The sequence below is a fragment of the Lepisosteus oculatus genome, chromosome 7, assembly GCF_040954835.1.
Source record: "Lepisosteus oculatus isolate fLepOcu1 chromosome 7, fLepOcu1.hap2, whole genome shotgun sequence".
NCBI lineage: Eukaryota > Metazoa > Chordata > Actinopteri > Semionotiformes > Lepisosteidae > Lepisosteus > Lepisosteus oculatus.
The window spans coordinates 37640565-37656748 of record NC_090702.1 but is presented as its reverse complement, the minus strand read 5'-3'; positions in this window follow the sequence as shown (position 1 = coordinate 37656748).

Here is a 16184-nt window from a genome sequence, read left to right as displayed (position 1 = left end):
TTTTTGCTACCAGTACCAACTAGTGTATGTGTATTAGGTATAATATATTTCTATTAATGAATAAATATTAGTTATGACAATCAGCAATGTTATACAGATGCAGCCTTTAAAAATGCGCGGGCGATACTGCATTATTTTGCGGTACGCTGTATGCAGTCTACCGCAAGCTACCGGTAAAAACCGCGAGTTACCGTAAATTCTCCTATAATACGACAAGCAAAATAATAGTATCCAGAATTTCCGCAAGGTGGAGCTAATAACGCTCAACCTCTCATGTTTGAGCTGTGGCCATCAGTCTTTAACAAAGATATTACTAATAGTATTAATAATGAATGACCTTGGACAAGCTGTACGTGTAAACTCAAAGTATTGCCCTGGTCAACATTCTTTTTTTCATTGACCGTCTTTGTAAAAGTAACACCACAGCATTTCGCAATCACGCATTTGTTTCCAATCATGCAAAGTACAGTAATTTTTGAGAATCGATTCACCATGCCTTTCACATACTCATAAAAGAGATTGATTTAGGAACATAAACATATTACCGTATGAAAACTGTACTGTATACAGTATGTTTATGTATATTTAATGTCTTAACTGTGCTCGTTTAAGTATTGAATATTTATATCTAATTTTACCACTGAAGGGAAATCTTAGTAGCTGAGCATAAAAAGAATAGGAGCATACTGCAACGCGTGTGAAGGCCATAAACTATATTAATTTTGGAACATAAACATACAGTATATGGCTGGTCTCGGTACTTTAAAGAAAATATACACGAAACATGGTTTCATTATGACCAGAATCGGTCTTGAGATATTTTTAACTTGATTTACAGTGTTTGAGAGGTATGTCTTAACACCGATACTACAGTGCTTAAATACTGCTAACGTATATATTTCTAGGTTTATATTATGCATTTTATACGGTCAGATTACTTTTGAGCAACTAATAAGAAGCGCAAAACAGTATGCGTTAGTTTAGTTTCGTTTTGTGCTGGGACCCGTGGATTGATTAGAGATATCAAGTACATACAAGTCATTTTTTAAATGTTGTAGTTCGTCTTGAAAAAATGTTACGAGTACATCATCTATCAATAATTACACAGGTTCTGTTTCCATATTGCGGATTTTGGTTACGTAATATTATTTTCTAGATTTCACGTTGTGAATATATGATTTGGGCAAACAGAGCCGCAAAGAAGTACATTATGGGTTGTTGTTTTTTTTTTTCAGTTTTATCTAGAACAAGTGAAAACTATCCACACGACAGTTACAGTACCTAGGAGTTGACTTCAGTGATGTCACTGATGGGATGTTTCTAAAAATCCATCCTCTGTAAAACGTCTTCTCTAGTTGTCCTGCATATGTATTCGCTAATGAAGCTGTGTGTTCTGAGCCTGGATCTCTACATTTCTGTATGAACCAGCTTAGAGGGCTAAAGACAGCTTGTGTTCAAATTGAGTGTAAGGCAATTTATGCTTCTAAAGTCATGGTCAGCATTTATTATTGTACTGTGCTGTAAACTTGTTCTGTGCCTAGTCACATTATTTTATAGCGTTTTTATAGCGTTATCAAATCTGGTGGTGCTGTGTGTTAGTTTCCTGACTCCCATGTCACATGGTCTGTGATTGAAACATGTGAAACCGGTTTAATTCGTCACAGCCAGCACTCCGGTTGTAAAGTAGAAGCAGGCGAGATTTCCAGCGAAAGACACCTCCCCCTTCTTCAGGTGTGAGGGTCTTCTGCTCAGAATGAAACGCTAAAATGTAATGTAGGCTCTGAATGGGTTCAATTATGATTTGGGCTTGATTAAGGTCGCTGCCTTTCATCTAAAACCCTACTTGAATCCTTCTAAACTAAAAATCAGTGTTAGTGAGTTCTAAATAAAGAGGTATCCAGGTAACAGTAAAATGGGCGGACAGTCTGGGGAGATCGCCCGTTTTCCATGTAAATAGATCCCTGGTTCCGCACCCCTTGGTGTTTCTCTCGCTCTCTCTCGGGTCACCTGATCATTAGCTCGAAAGATTTCAGTGCTTTGTGTATATTCTAATGGTAGTGGGGGCAGGGTGTGTGGGAACAGGTTTGGTTGAAATTGCATTGGAGATCTATGTTCTTCACACCTGAAACATTTTCTCTGAAAGCATTTTCTTCGCAGTTTAACCAATCTTGTTACAGCATGTTACAGTTTACTATTATTAACCATATTAATTTTAAGTGCTTAATGTAAAATCTTGTAAAAATATATTTTCATTGTTCAAATATACATTAAGTCTGACTATCATATAATAAGTTAAATACAAAACTAAAGAAAAAATAGGGTTAAATATAATTCAAAATATTTTGCTAACAATGTTAACTGTTTATGAATAATAAAATGTATTAACTAAGGAGTAGGATGGCACAGTTGTTAGTATGTTTTTTGTTTTGTTTCTTTTTCATAAATACAACAGTAGTACCTGATGTCTTTTATCCTGCAATAACTCAGCCAACACTTAAATCTCCAAAAGCTGCTTGTGTTAATTTCTTTAAATCACAAATATCATGTGTAAATACTGGCCATGTAATACTCTGCATTGTGGAATAATAGTTTATTTTAAAGGGAACTAGAGAAACTAAGAACTAGAGAAATCAAGAAAGGCTTTTTTTCTAGAATTAATAAATGCACATCCTGTTCACTGGGGAAATTAAATCCACACTGAGCAATCTTCAATATGTTCAGAATATGACAGCAAGAATCCTATCAGGGATGCATTACACCTGTTTTCAAGTCCTTGCACTGGTTACCTATCAGATTTCGAGTCAACTTCAAAATCCTTATCCTCCTTATATACTGTCCTACAACTGTTATTATTGATCACCGAATTATTGTACTTGACATGACTTCATTCAGCCTTTCCTGAACATCTATGACAGTCAGAGAGAGTGCTGTTTCTGGTGCGATCTTTTGCAGCTGACATTTCACTGTTTTAAACGAACAAGAAATTAGATTGCTCATAAATCACTTATTCTATATAAACACAGCGTAATTGCCCTCCGAAAATCCTCTTTTTCTTGTTCGTTTTAGAGACCTTGATCGAAACTGATTTTAGATGTCAGAAAGGATTTATTTTCTCTGTATTTCCTACATTGCTTTGTCGAGATTTTAACTTTATATCTAACTTTATATCTAGGCTCAGATTTCAACTATAAATCGTACAGTAATTAATAGCAGTAAATACTGATGTTTTGCGCCCTCTTACCACAAAAATATATGTTTTGTAGTTGGGATTAACTTTATTTCATACGCGTAGCTACTCCGATTAGGACACCGAACAGTTAAAGATGGCGGCAAATCAGACACCCAGAGAGGGGGGGGGGGGGGCGTCTTCTCGCCTCCATAACTAAAATGCCAAATAGGAGTGACTTAAGCGACATACACAGTCGTGTAACTGACAGTTTGAGGTAGCCTATCGTGTAAATTTTGCTTTGTTGCTGATGGGTAAAGCTTTCGAAACTCTGCCTCAGTCATGTGACTGATTTTTCGCCCTGTTTCGTTGGTTAAACGCAATGATCACAAGCACCACCATGGTAACTGGGATGTGTAGTTTTTAATTCTGTTTGAATTATAACTGTACGTACTGTCTTCATATTTGGCCAGGGCTTTAAAGAGAAGGCGCGCCAAAAAATGTTGGTGCCGTCGTCTCCGCTTTAAAGGTGCCCCCGTGCTGGAAGAATTTGACCTCAGAACGTTTGCCCAGCGTAGTTATAGTGGACATAAAAACAAGAGTTCACTGGCATTATATCCTAGAAGACACAGACCGGCGCCAGACCGGTAAATGCTTGATGAACTAGGGATTGGACAGTTTCCAAGTGCTTGTACAATCGATGGAAATGCTCAAATAAATGTGCAAAAGAAATAAACAAAATAATCATTTATTTCTTTATCATATTGGCTAGCTAATGTCCTCTCTTTGCTAGTTAGTGGCTGTGTTTCTGCGTTGGGTAGCAACGGGTGACTGTTCTCAGGCGGAAGATGTAAACAATAATTAAATGTGATAAAGTATAGTTTGGATGTTTATACATTCATGTTAATCGTATTCTTGATTTATTTCAATAAGTGTTCATGTTTCATTTGCTAACTTAGAGCATATTGTGCAATGAAGAATAAAATAGCTGCATGACAAGTGACTTCCTTCTCTCAGTGGAAATTAAAAGGTAGCCTGATAAATTATAAGACAGTAAGAAAGGTTCCAATCAGGAGGAGACAATCCTTTCCATTTTTTTTGTTTGATTACTGGTAGCAAACTGATCTGAGGATCTACTCCAGCTCTTTCTCTTTTTATCATACAGTAAATTTTATTTTCTTGCTTTCTGAAACACAATATAACAAAAAATAACCTCACAAACTCAAAGAAAAAATCCTTGCTCCCCCCCCTCCCCTTGGCAGTACTTCCTCCCATGCTTTTAACTAAGGGCATCTAAAATACTGTCAAACAGCTACAATGGTATCTCTGTACAAGGCTTTGACTGTGTCAATCACAGCACCTACCGTTCCCTTACCAGCAACAACATGGATTCTAACACTCAGACATTAAAAAAAGTCAGGCCAAGAGAGAAAATACCGAGCTTTACAACATGCGGTACCAGTAACATTTTACCCACAGTAGACTCACCAACCAGATGTGTTTCAGTTTCTGTGATAAGCATAGATTAATCATATCCTCTCCTCTAGTAGGAGCACCAAGTGTAAACATGTAAAGTCCCTATTAAAAATAATGGCAAAACAGAAGTTCACTCTTTCTAGAACATACCTTCCTATGGACACTCCTAAAATGTATAAAATAGTGTCCACAAATCCTTCCACCTGGCATTTTCTTAGTTAGAAATTATGGAATGCTCTATTAAAAGCAAGGGAGTTTTTATGTCCGTTGCAGTTCTTTTGCAGCATGAATATAATTATATCGTTATTAATTTCTTGAGATACGCGATTCCATATTATATTCCCTTTTAATCAAATTCTAAAAGTATGCTTGTTGACTCCGGTATCGCATTAGTTAAAGACTTCGATGCTTAAAATGTTTAGGGAGAAATGGAATACTGGTGTGTATGTTTTCTTTAAAGTACCGAGACCAGCCATATACTGTATGTTTAAGTTCCAAAATTAATATCGTTTATGGACTTCACACGTGTTGCAGTATGCTCCTATTCTTTTTATGCTCAGGCACTAAGATCTCCCTTCTGCTTTGTGTAAAGATGGTATCAAAAGCAATCTTAAGTGGTGAGAAAGCTGTGCTCAATGTATTTAAGGGACTTAAAAGTAAAAGGAGATGCTTCATATTGCTTGACTAATTTTAAAAACTAAGTTATAAATGCAGACGCTCCCTCGGTGCGCTGCTCTGGTGCACCGGCTCTTACACAGTGCCTGTCTGCCGTAAGCGTTACAATATACATACCCAACACTGCTTGTACCCATTTGTCATGCAAATAAAACACCTTGAATTGAATTGAATTGAATTGAGGGGAGAGGGGGGGAATACTAAAGCCAATAGTGGCTCAATACCCTCAATGGGCTTTGACGTGCTAATGCGTTGGTTTAACAGTCTGGGTGTGGCAGGCTTCCAATGTCAACTCGACTTGATTGGAAGACAATGAACGTATTTTGTGATATTTAGAAATATAAATTTGTTTGGTGCGAGTGAGGTTTTATTTAATCTCTGACCAAGGGAAACGTTTCATTTTTTCAAAGAAATGTTTGTTAAAAAATAAAGTCATAGTTCCATGGGATTCAATCACAGACCATGTGACATGGGAGTCAGGAAACTAACACACAGCGCCACCGGATTTAATAACGCAATAAAAACGCTATAAAATAATGTGACTAGGCACAGAAAAAGTTTACAGCACAGTACAATAATAAATGCTGACCATGACTTTAGAAGCATAAATTACCTTAAACTCAATTTAAACACAAGCTGTCTTTCTGTATGAACCTCTAAGCTGGTTCATACAGAAAGCATAGAAATGCATTAGCCTGATTATGATGAAAAAACACATAATTAAACATGCGTTTGCGATTTAAATCAGAACACGATTTAAATCAATATAAATGTTTATATTGTAACGCATACTGTCCAGCCTCCATTTCTCTATAAAAATTTACTCTGTTGCACACACACACACTAGAAGCAGGAACCGCTGTCAGAAGGGAAGATATGTTCAAAATATCGCAAATATTGATCATGTTGTGATATTTTGAAATATAAAAGTCAATTGATTGTCCATAATATCGCTATTCTATTTTTTCGAAGAAATGTTTGTTAAAAGAAAAGTCCAGCACCAGCTGGATTCGAACACACAACCTGCCAGTTGGTAGTCACGCACCTAGACCAGTAGGCTACAAGACAGCTCGCCTGATCAGGTAGGCGAAACAGCCTTACACAGTCCTGCCGCAGTACACGGATATAATCATACCGTTATTAAATTCTTTAGATACGCGATTCCATATTATATTCCCTTTTAATCAAATTCTAAAAGTATGCTTGTTGACTCCAGTATCACGTTAGTTAAAGACTTCGAAGCTTTAAATGTTTAGGTAGAAATGGAATACTGGTGTGTATTTTTTTCTTTAAAGTACCAAGACCAGCTATATACTGTATGTTTATGTTCCAAAATTAATATCGTTTATGACCTTCAGATGCGTTATGCTCCTCTTCTTTTTATGCTCAGCTACTAAAATTTCCCTTTATAAATTCCATATAAATATTCAAAACTAAGCGGATTGAAATGTGCACAGTAAAGACATTAAATGATTAAATCTTTTCACTACCAACCAATGCACCACAAGTGCCCCTGTCGGTCATTTTGGCCAGCCAATCACTTGCCCTGCGGTGCCCTGCGGGTTGGTTACTTTTACCGCTCATTTTGAATGGCTGCATCTGTATTTCTGTTGTTTTCTTGAATTTCAGTCTTTAGTTACTTAATTACATATTAATATATAATATTAAGTGGATTTAATGTAGAGAAACATTCGATGAAGCAATTGTTTCACTAACATCTAACATCACAAGTGCCAGATATCAATTGGTTTTGACCAGTGAAGCACACACCGTGCTGCACTGAGGTTCTACTAATGCGGAAAAGAGGATTAACACACATTCTAAGTGGCGGCATCTGTGCTATGATTTAGGGACATTTCGATGAAATATTGCAGTAGTACTGTACTTGGAACAGCACAAAATTCCAAATAAAAAATCTTAACATTCCATATAAAAAGGCCACTTCCAAGTGGAAGTGAAAATATGAATATCAAGCAAAATAAAGCCCAATGTTTTGAGACAAAAAACAATTCATACTGCTTGGTTTGAATTACCCTGACAACAACATGCTTAAATTAAATTGCTGGATCCCTGATGGGAGAGTCCCATCACAAAGATACTGCCATTAACAGATGGACACATTTTCCTAGTTCTCTTCTGGCTCATGTCTCCATGATAAAAGTGGATGTTGTTTGCTTGAATCTTTTTTAGTTTTTTTTTCCCTTTTCTACTCTTTAGGTTAATGTGATAGACTGCATAATCAAATTTATGAACTCATATACAAAGGAAATAATGATGTATTAAATTCTCCAGAGTGAATGATCTGCAGGTATGGTAAAAGCTCTGTGTACTTCATTTCATTTGTACTATTTGCTTTTGTGAGTACTGTTGGTTAGTTTATTTCTGAAACTCATTGTATATTATAATATAAACTATATAATTATATTTACTATAATTCTATCCTTAATTATAACTTTGCACTTTGTAAAAATATGAATAAAATCTCAGACATACCCATTCTCCTATTTTCTATAATCATACATTTCATTCAAGTAATTCCCTTTCCTCAATCCCACTTTGGAGAAATAAGGGGATTCTCATTGTAGGAGACATTGTTAATGAGAATGGTCTTGGTGAGATGGAAAGATGTTAGATCTGTCCATGGAGCACTATATACCTTGAAATCTCCCAGTTGTGGTTAAGTTTTAGAAATGGTCACCTAATAACTTTATTAAATGGTAACTCCAGCCCTGGGCTCTTGAAGTAGCTGAAACTTATCTGTTTGGATGGTCTGACTGCCACATAAAAGATTTTGGTTCTGCATTGGAAGCTTTTATGATTCCTCTCCTGACATAGTTATATCCTGGCCTGTCTGTAAGAGAGCTCTCTGTGCAGCTACTGAAGTGGGTAAAATCATGTATAGTAACATTTAACTAGGGAGTGAAATGTCGAATGTTTTATTTTTTAGTTATGTTTTTGAAAATTAAGGAAAAATCAGTTGATAAAAATATCTCTTTGCTGTGTACATGTATTCTGTACTTGAACTGTACTCGTTTTTAATATTTTCTCTTATGTATTTTGGATTTTCATTGATACAAAATAAAACAAAACAAAAACAACAAAAAATGGAAAGCATTTATACATTTTCTGTTATTGACAAGACATAAAACATTACACTAAAATTTGGGAGATCGGGTACTTCTATGGCTGACCAGTTTGAAAATTGTATTCAGATTATGCCAGTGGATGCACAGAAAGCATACAGCAGGGTTATACAATAGTTGCATAAATTGTGCTGTGGAATGGGTATGTTATAACTTGTTGTAAAAGTTTCTAAGATTGTTTAATAGCAGCATTAGTGTGAGAAAATGACATTTATTGTCACTTTTAGTGCTTAATGAGATCACGTTTTTAATCTGTAACTATTTTAAATGAAATAAGTAAGGTTTGCGAGATGCATGCATGATTCTCCATTAACATATTAGCAATCCCATAACATCTGTATTTTCTGTCAATATGGAATAATTTCAATTAAAACAAAAATAATTATATCATGGTATTTAATAATTTGTTTAAATAACTTTTTATCGAGATCTGAGTACCAGTAGATAATCAAAATATCATATCTTACCCAAAGGGAACTGATATATCCATCCTCATCATACCAAAAGACTGATAGCTTCATTATTCTGCTCTCCAGTTTAGTGTAGATGCCGTACTTATGGATATGCAGATATTTGTGGTCATAAGGAAGATGAACACTGTAAATGGAGATATTCAAATTATTCGTTATTTATATATTATAAGACATACTGTATATACGAAGACGTTTGAACAACAAGTGACTTATTTTAAAATTGGACTTTCTTTGGGGTGAACAGCAGACTAACATGTCAAACTAACAGCAGACTAACAGCAAAGCTGGAAGGTCTGGAATGCAACTTAAGCTTGAGCATAGATCATAAAGAAACATCACTTACATTTTATGGTTACAAAAGAGATCGCAACATGTCAATATGATTGATTTCCCTACTCCTAGATGTCTCACACATAATCTTGGCAACTTTCACTACTAACCAGTTGTCTCCCCTGAGATTTAGCTTCTCCTGAGGCTCCATACATATTTCACTCTACCTGAGTGGACACAGACAGATGTCTCACCCTATGAATCAGTCTTTTAATCGGACAGCCTTGTTCTCTCCCTTAGAACAGCATTGCTCAGTCACTTCAGGGATTGATGTTGGTACCTGCCCCTTCCAGGTTTTATATACTTTAGATACAGGTACAGTAGGCACCTCGGTGTCTCACCACTAGACCTGTTATCTCACTGACACCTGCCAGTTAGGATCTTACTTTTGCTTGTGTCTCACTGATACATCTGCCAGTGAGGAGCTTGCTCGCACAGTTTATCACCATGAGACCTGCTCTCTCACTGCCCTCCTGAGAGTGTGGTTCTACCTCCCTGTGAACCCTGCTAGTCACTATCAAACTTGGCAACGAGGGTCTGACTCCCCTGAATCAATTAGGACAGTTTACTCGCCAACCTCTAAATAGGCCTCTAACAGGTGAGGCCAGTTCCCTAATAACCTTGTGCCTATGTGTTGTTAATGCATTTCTTACCCTGTCAGTCTGTCTAGGAGATCTCTGCTAAACGTGAACACACGCAAGGCTGCAGGACTGCATACCCAGTCACGTCCTCAGAGCCTGCGCCAATTAACTGGCGGGTGTATTCACAGACATTTTCAACATGTCTCTGGCCCAAGCCGTAGACCCCACCTGCTTCAAGACAACCACCATCATCCCAACACCAAAGAAAACCACAGTGACATGGTTTGACTACTGGTCAGTAGTAATGACTACTGACCAGTGGCACTAACACCTGTCATCATGAAGTGCTTCGAGAGGCTGGTCATGAAGCACATTAAGGACACCACCCCAAACACAGTGGACCCGTACCAGTTTGCCTACCGGTCCAACAGATCCACAGATGACGCAATCTCCATTGCCACACACACGGCCCTATCCCATCTGGACAAAAAGAACACATACACAAGACTACTATTCATCAACTTCAGCTCAGCTTTTAACACTATCGTTCCAGAGAAACTAGTCAATAACTCAGTGCACTGGGTCTCAACACCACCCTCTGCAACTGGATTCGGGACTTTCTGACAGGCAGACCCAGGCTGTCAGGCTTGGAAACCACACCTCCGGCACACTAACTCTGAACACTGGGGTCCCCCAGGGGTGTGTGCTTAGTCCATTGCTTTACTCCCTCTATACCCACGACTGTAAGGCCAAACACAACACCAACTCCATCATCAAGTTTGCCGATGACACCGCAGTTGTAGCTCTGATCACTGACAATGATGAGAGGGCCTACAGGGAGGAGGTCAATCTCCTTACAACATGGTGTGATGACAACAACCTCACCCTCAACGTAAGCAAAACCAAGGAGCTGATTGTTGATTTCAGGAAACTGCAAACCGGACATGCCCCTATCCACATCAACGGGACTGAAGTGGAAAGGGTCAGTAACTTTAAATTCCTTGGTGTCCATATCACAGAGGACCTCACATGGTCTCTCAACACCACCTGTCTGATCAAGAAAGCGCAACAGCGCCTGTACTTCCTAAGACGGTTGAAGAAGGCTAAGATATGTCTTACAGTCTTACATGTTTTACAGATGCACCACAGAAAGCACACTGACAGGCTGCATCACAGTGTGGTATGGCAACTGCAGTGCTGCTGACCGCAAAGCCCTACAGCAGGTGGTGAAAACTGCCCAGTACATCACTGGGGTTACCCTCACATCTATCCAGGACATTTATGACAGTCGGTGCTTGAGGAAAGCTCTAAGCAAAATCAAAGACCCCACACACCCCAGCTACAGACTTTATGATCTGCTACCATCTGGAAAATGGTACCGGAGCATTCGGGCCCGGACTACCAGACTCAGAGACAGTTTTTACCCCTGCACTATCAAACTGTTAAATTCCCAGCATCTCTTATTCTGTTGATGGATATTTTTGCACATAACCTGTTACCTTTTTGTTGTTTTCCACATTGCCTGTTGTTGGTTTTTTTTGCACATCGTCTGTTGTTGTTTTTTGCACACTGCCTGTTGTCTCTGTCTTTCTTTTGCTACACAATTGTATTGTTGTTGTTGTTGTTGTTTTTTTCTCTTTGTACTACTTATGTCCGAGAGCTAGCTAAATAGCATTTCGTTACACCATATACCATGTATATGAGTGTAATGACAATAAACTTGAACTTGAACTTGAACTTGAACTAGCCCTCAAGCCCTATCGGCGCCCTCTGGTGGCTTAACCCCCTATCTGACACTCCAGATGCAGCTGCCCTGTTACAGGGCAGTAAGTGCATTTTAGGGGTACTTAGTTGGGAACTTTAAGGGGAGAAGTACTCTATACTTTTTTCATTTTATTGTATATTTTTAATGATTCATTTAAATTTGATCACAAAGAATGTTATAAGGTATTAAAATCCATGTGTGATCTTGTTGTTGTACCTGGATGGGAGACCTCCTGGGAAAAACTAAGGCTGCTGCTGAAAGAGGTGTTAGTGAAGCCAGCAGGGGGTGCTCACCCTGTGGCCTGTGTGGATCCTAATGTCCAGTATAGTGACAGGGACACTTGGCTTCAACACTCTGTTCTACTACCCACTGATAGCTGATGTGTGGTGAGTGTATTGTGTCCACATAAGTGTAAGGAATTATTTTTATTATAAAACACTTCTAAACATGAAGGCTGAATTAACCTTGTCCTTCATGAATTCCTGAGTCTAAAAATGTGCATTTCTTAACAGTTGCTATAACAATCAATAAATAAAATGAATCATAGAGATACTAGCTTTGAACAATGGCATTATTTGTTTGTTTTTTTATTTTCTGTTGGTAAATGATCATATTCGACAAATAACTTGCATGCTAAACTCAGAATATCATCTGTTGTTTCATTTTGTGTTTGGTGAATGCTAAAGGCCAAATGCAAGCCTCATTACATCCAATGTCTATTTCATATGTCACATCACAAAGGAATCCTTGAAATCGTAATTCGTTTATTAGAACTTAAATGAACTTAAATTAAATGTTTGCACTGGTGCATTTTGTTATCTCACTAAAGTTAAATGTCCTGATAGCTATTCTCTTTATAATATGACAACATTAAAACTGAAATATATTTTTTTTCACATTTGACTTATGCATATTTGAAGCAGTGTATTACAAGTGTCAAGTAGGGAATTTAGAACTGAAACAATGCACTCAACAGTTGAAAATCATTGTACTTTCTTAGTGTGTACACAATATGTAATTCTTCTTTTTTGTTTGACATTAGCACAATTACTGTTCCTCATAAATTAGCAATAGGATTTCCATTGACAGACTTAGATGACTAAATTTAATAGAGCTTTCTTTAAAAGTAATCACAAAAACAAAAGACTCAATTAAATCCCTGATGTTCATCAAAACTGCAAAAGCTGTGACCTTCAGCCCTGAATTTGATCCATCTAAAATTTGTTCTTAATAATAAGTTTTAGATTAATATATTTAATTTTTCTTTGTAAGGCATATTTTAAATTCATTAGCTCTTGAATGACTGAGTGGGATTCATAATTGGTATCACCCCTGTTCCTTTAGAATTTAGAATTTAGAATTTTTAAATGGTCATGCAGAGCTGAAATGGTATAAGAGCTGAAATGCAACCAACCAGACTCCAGTAATAACCTGTTCTGAGAGCTGTTTTGATAGGAATAAGGGAGAACACTCCTAACAAACTAGGTGTGGTGCTGCTGCACAAAGTTATTTATCATGAAGTTGTTGTAACAATACATTTTAAGATGTTTTTCTAAACCAATGACTGCATGTGGAAATTTTAATAAAGTTCTAAACATGCAGTTAAAGGGCATTGTTAAGCCCCCGTGATTAATAAATCAGTTCGAATGAAAAACATCAGGCCTCAGGGGTTCCCCAGGATCTAAGTTGGTAACCACTGATCCATCTAGTAAAAACATGTTACTACTAAATAAGATGAAACCATAAGTCATGATGAAAAAATACATTCCACAAGAAAGTTGTAATAGAAAAGGACATTATATGAAAGAACAAAAATAATTGTAAAACCTCTGGGGCCCATGTCATAATCACAGCACTTTGTTTCCCACTATCCATGTGGTCACTCTCCATTGTCTGTGAACATCTCTGTTTTATCAAATCTCAACATTATTATTTTATGTAATTTACACAATTGCAAAATATCCTTCTTAATAAAGTTAAAATAATTTAAAAAGCACTTACTTTGACCCTTGAACATTTATTTGACCATTTTCCAAAGTGGTTACTATACCATTAAGAAAAATGATAACTTTGAGCAGAATACCATCCTCATCTCTTTGTATTTGTATGTCATAGTCTGTACCCTTTTTGCTGAAAGTAAATGGGCAAGTTGATTTCACATAAAAATAGGAGCCATTGAAGGTTTTGATAGATCCACTTCCAAATGTTTTGCATACATCTATAAGGAAACAATATAACAAAATTGATTTCTACTTATCACTGTACCCAATTTTTCACAAATAAATTAAACATATTATTGAAAATAGAAAGGTGTATGAAATTGTACTGAAGATAGCAATGAATCTGAAAAATAAGCATATTGCAATTAATAGGTTATTAATAGGTTATTCATAGGATCTTCTTCATTTCCTTTGATACTGGGCTGGTTTTTAAACTACAGTATATTTATATATTGGAAACCTCTTTAGCTCCTTTTCTACCAAACTTACTGCCACTCTCCATGATAATTACACTGAGACAAATAGCATGTAGACTTGTGACTTACACTTCAATCACTGGAGTTATAAATGTTATATTATATTTTATTTAAGGGGGATTTAATTTCTATAAAGATTCTGTATTTTTTATAATAAAATACAAAAAGGCTTTACACCACATTTACAGAATATTGGAAACAATGTTTATCATGTATAATATTTAGTAAGATGATTAAATATTACCATCAGAAATATATTAGTTTAATGAGCTTAATAAAATAATATTAAGTACAAGTAATGGTCATAGACACTAAGCTTTAAGCTGTGTGCAGGAAATGTACCGTATATATATAAAAATCATGGATAGTATTAGAAATGTATCTGTTAAACATCTGTTTTATAATAATTAATTTACCCTTTTTACTATATTTTATTAATTATTAATGCTTATTATATTAATACTTGTAGCATATACTACACTTCATAAATATATACTTCATAAAAAACATTTGTTTTCCTTTTATTCCCATTTCTGAATTTCACAATTGTTCATGGACAATCACATATTCAGCAAATTCACAGTAATTTCTAACATAATTAAAATATTAAAATATTTACCTGGAGGCAGTTCACAGGCATATTGACCAGAAGAGGTGTTGCCTAAAAACAAGAACAAATCACATCAATATATTGCTGCAAAAATACATTAAAGACAGACAATCAAGTAGCTAAAATAGTTCTATGGTTAGGAATGTCAGCTTTTCAGCATTGTTAATTCATATTGCTGATGGGTGAAAAACATTTTCGCTCATGTTTTGGCTAGCCAATGGATATTTTTGATCAGGAAGTTGAAAGAATTTGGGGTGAGTCTTTTAGAGAGGGTTTATAGAATGTTAGTAGAAAGCATCCTTACTTTTGGTATCAAGGTGTGGTATGATAGTCTCAATATTAAGGGAATTTGGCCAGGATTGTTATTAAAATGATTGGTTGACCACAGAAACAGCTGAAAGAGCTATGTTATATTGCAGGTCAAAGGAAAGCTCAATTTATCATTGATGACCCGTCACTCTCTTCATTTCTATTTTCAACTGCTACCGTCACGGAGGTGTTTTAGAATGCCTGTGGCCAAGAAAAATGTGTACAATAAATCCTTCGTTTGTGTGCTATCGGCATATTAAATGCAGCTAATTTATTGTTTCCTATTGTATGCGTACTATAGATGTCTAAGACAGTTGTTTGTTTTTAATGTGTATTTATTTTATGTTGAGTGTTATATGTTTTTTGTAGTTTTCTACAATTTCTACCCTTTTGGTTGGGCATTAAAGATATATCATATACCTATCTTTGTTTACATAAAGAACAAAAATGACAAAGAACAAGAAAGCAAAAGGTAATACTGTCTTTGTCTTTAAACACCAGACTCTGATAATCTAGCAGGGTGATGGCTAGTAAACAGTGTTACAATACAAAATTAATCCACAGTCTTTAACATGAAACTGTTAATAACCACCTTTATGAACACACAGAAGCAAGTATGTTCTGCCTAATAAGGAACAGGTTAAATATTCTGTACTTTTATGATACTGTTGTGATTTTGCAAGACTGGGCCTCAATTGAGTATCATTTTAAAAATGAGTAATATTTCTGTTTAGAGACATCAGACTGATTTAATAGAAGAAAACGCAAAATAAGACTGAAAAATTAGAGCATCACAAGATATAATGCATGTTGTACTGCAGTTGACAACTTCTTTATACACAATAAAAAAGTACACATTCAAGTCTGATAATTGAAATTCTTAAACTACATGACAACAAAACTAAATTCAAAATTCAGCTTAATATCTGAGTCTTTATTCAACATCTTTTGTTGTTTTATTATTTGGTAAGTTATAATTAAAGTATATCATTTTACATTTCTTGACTTGTCTAAGGTGACATACCTGACAGCAGAAGAAGCACAGCCCCAAGGGTTAGCACTGAAAGCAGCTTCATGTTGTTAGATGAACAACACTGACAAACCATCAGTTGTTAACTGGGAATGGTAGCCCTGTAACACTGTCTTATATTCTGATAGTCACCTGTTTTAAATAATATGA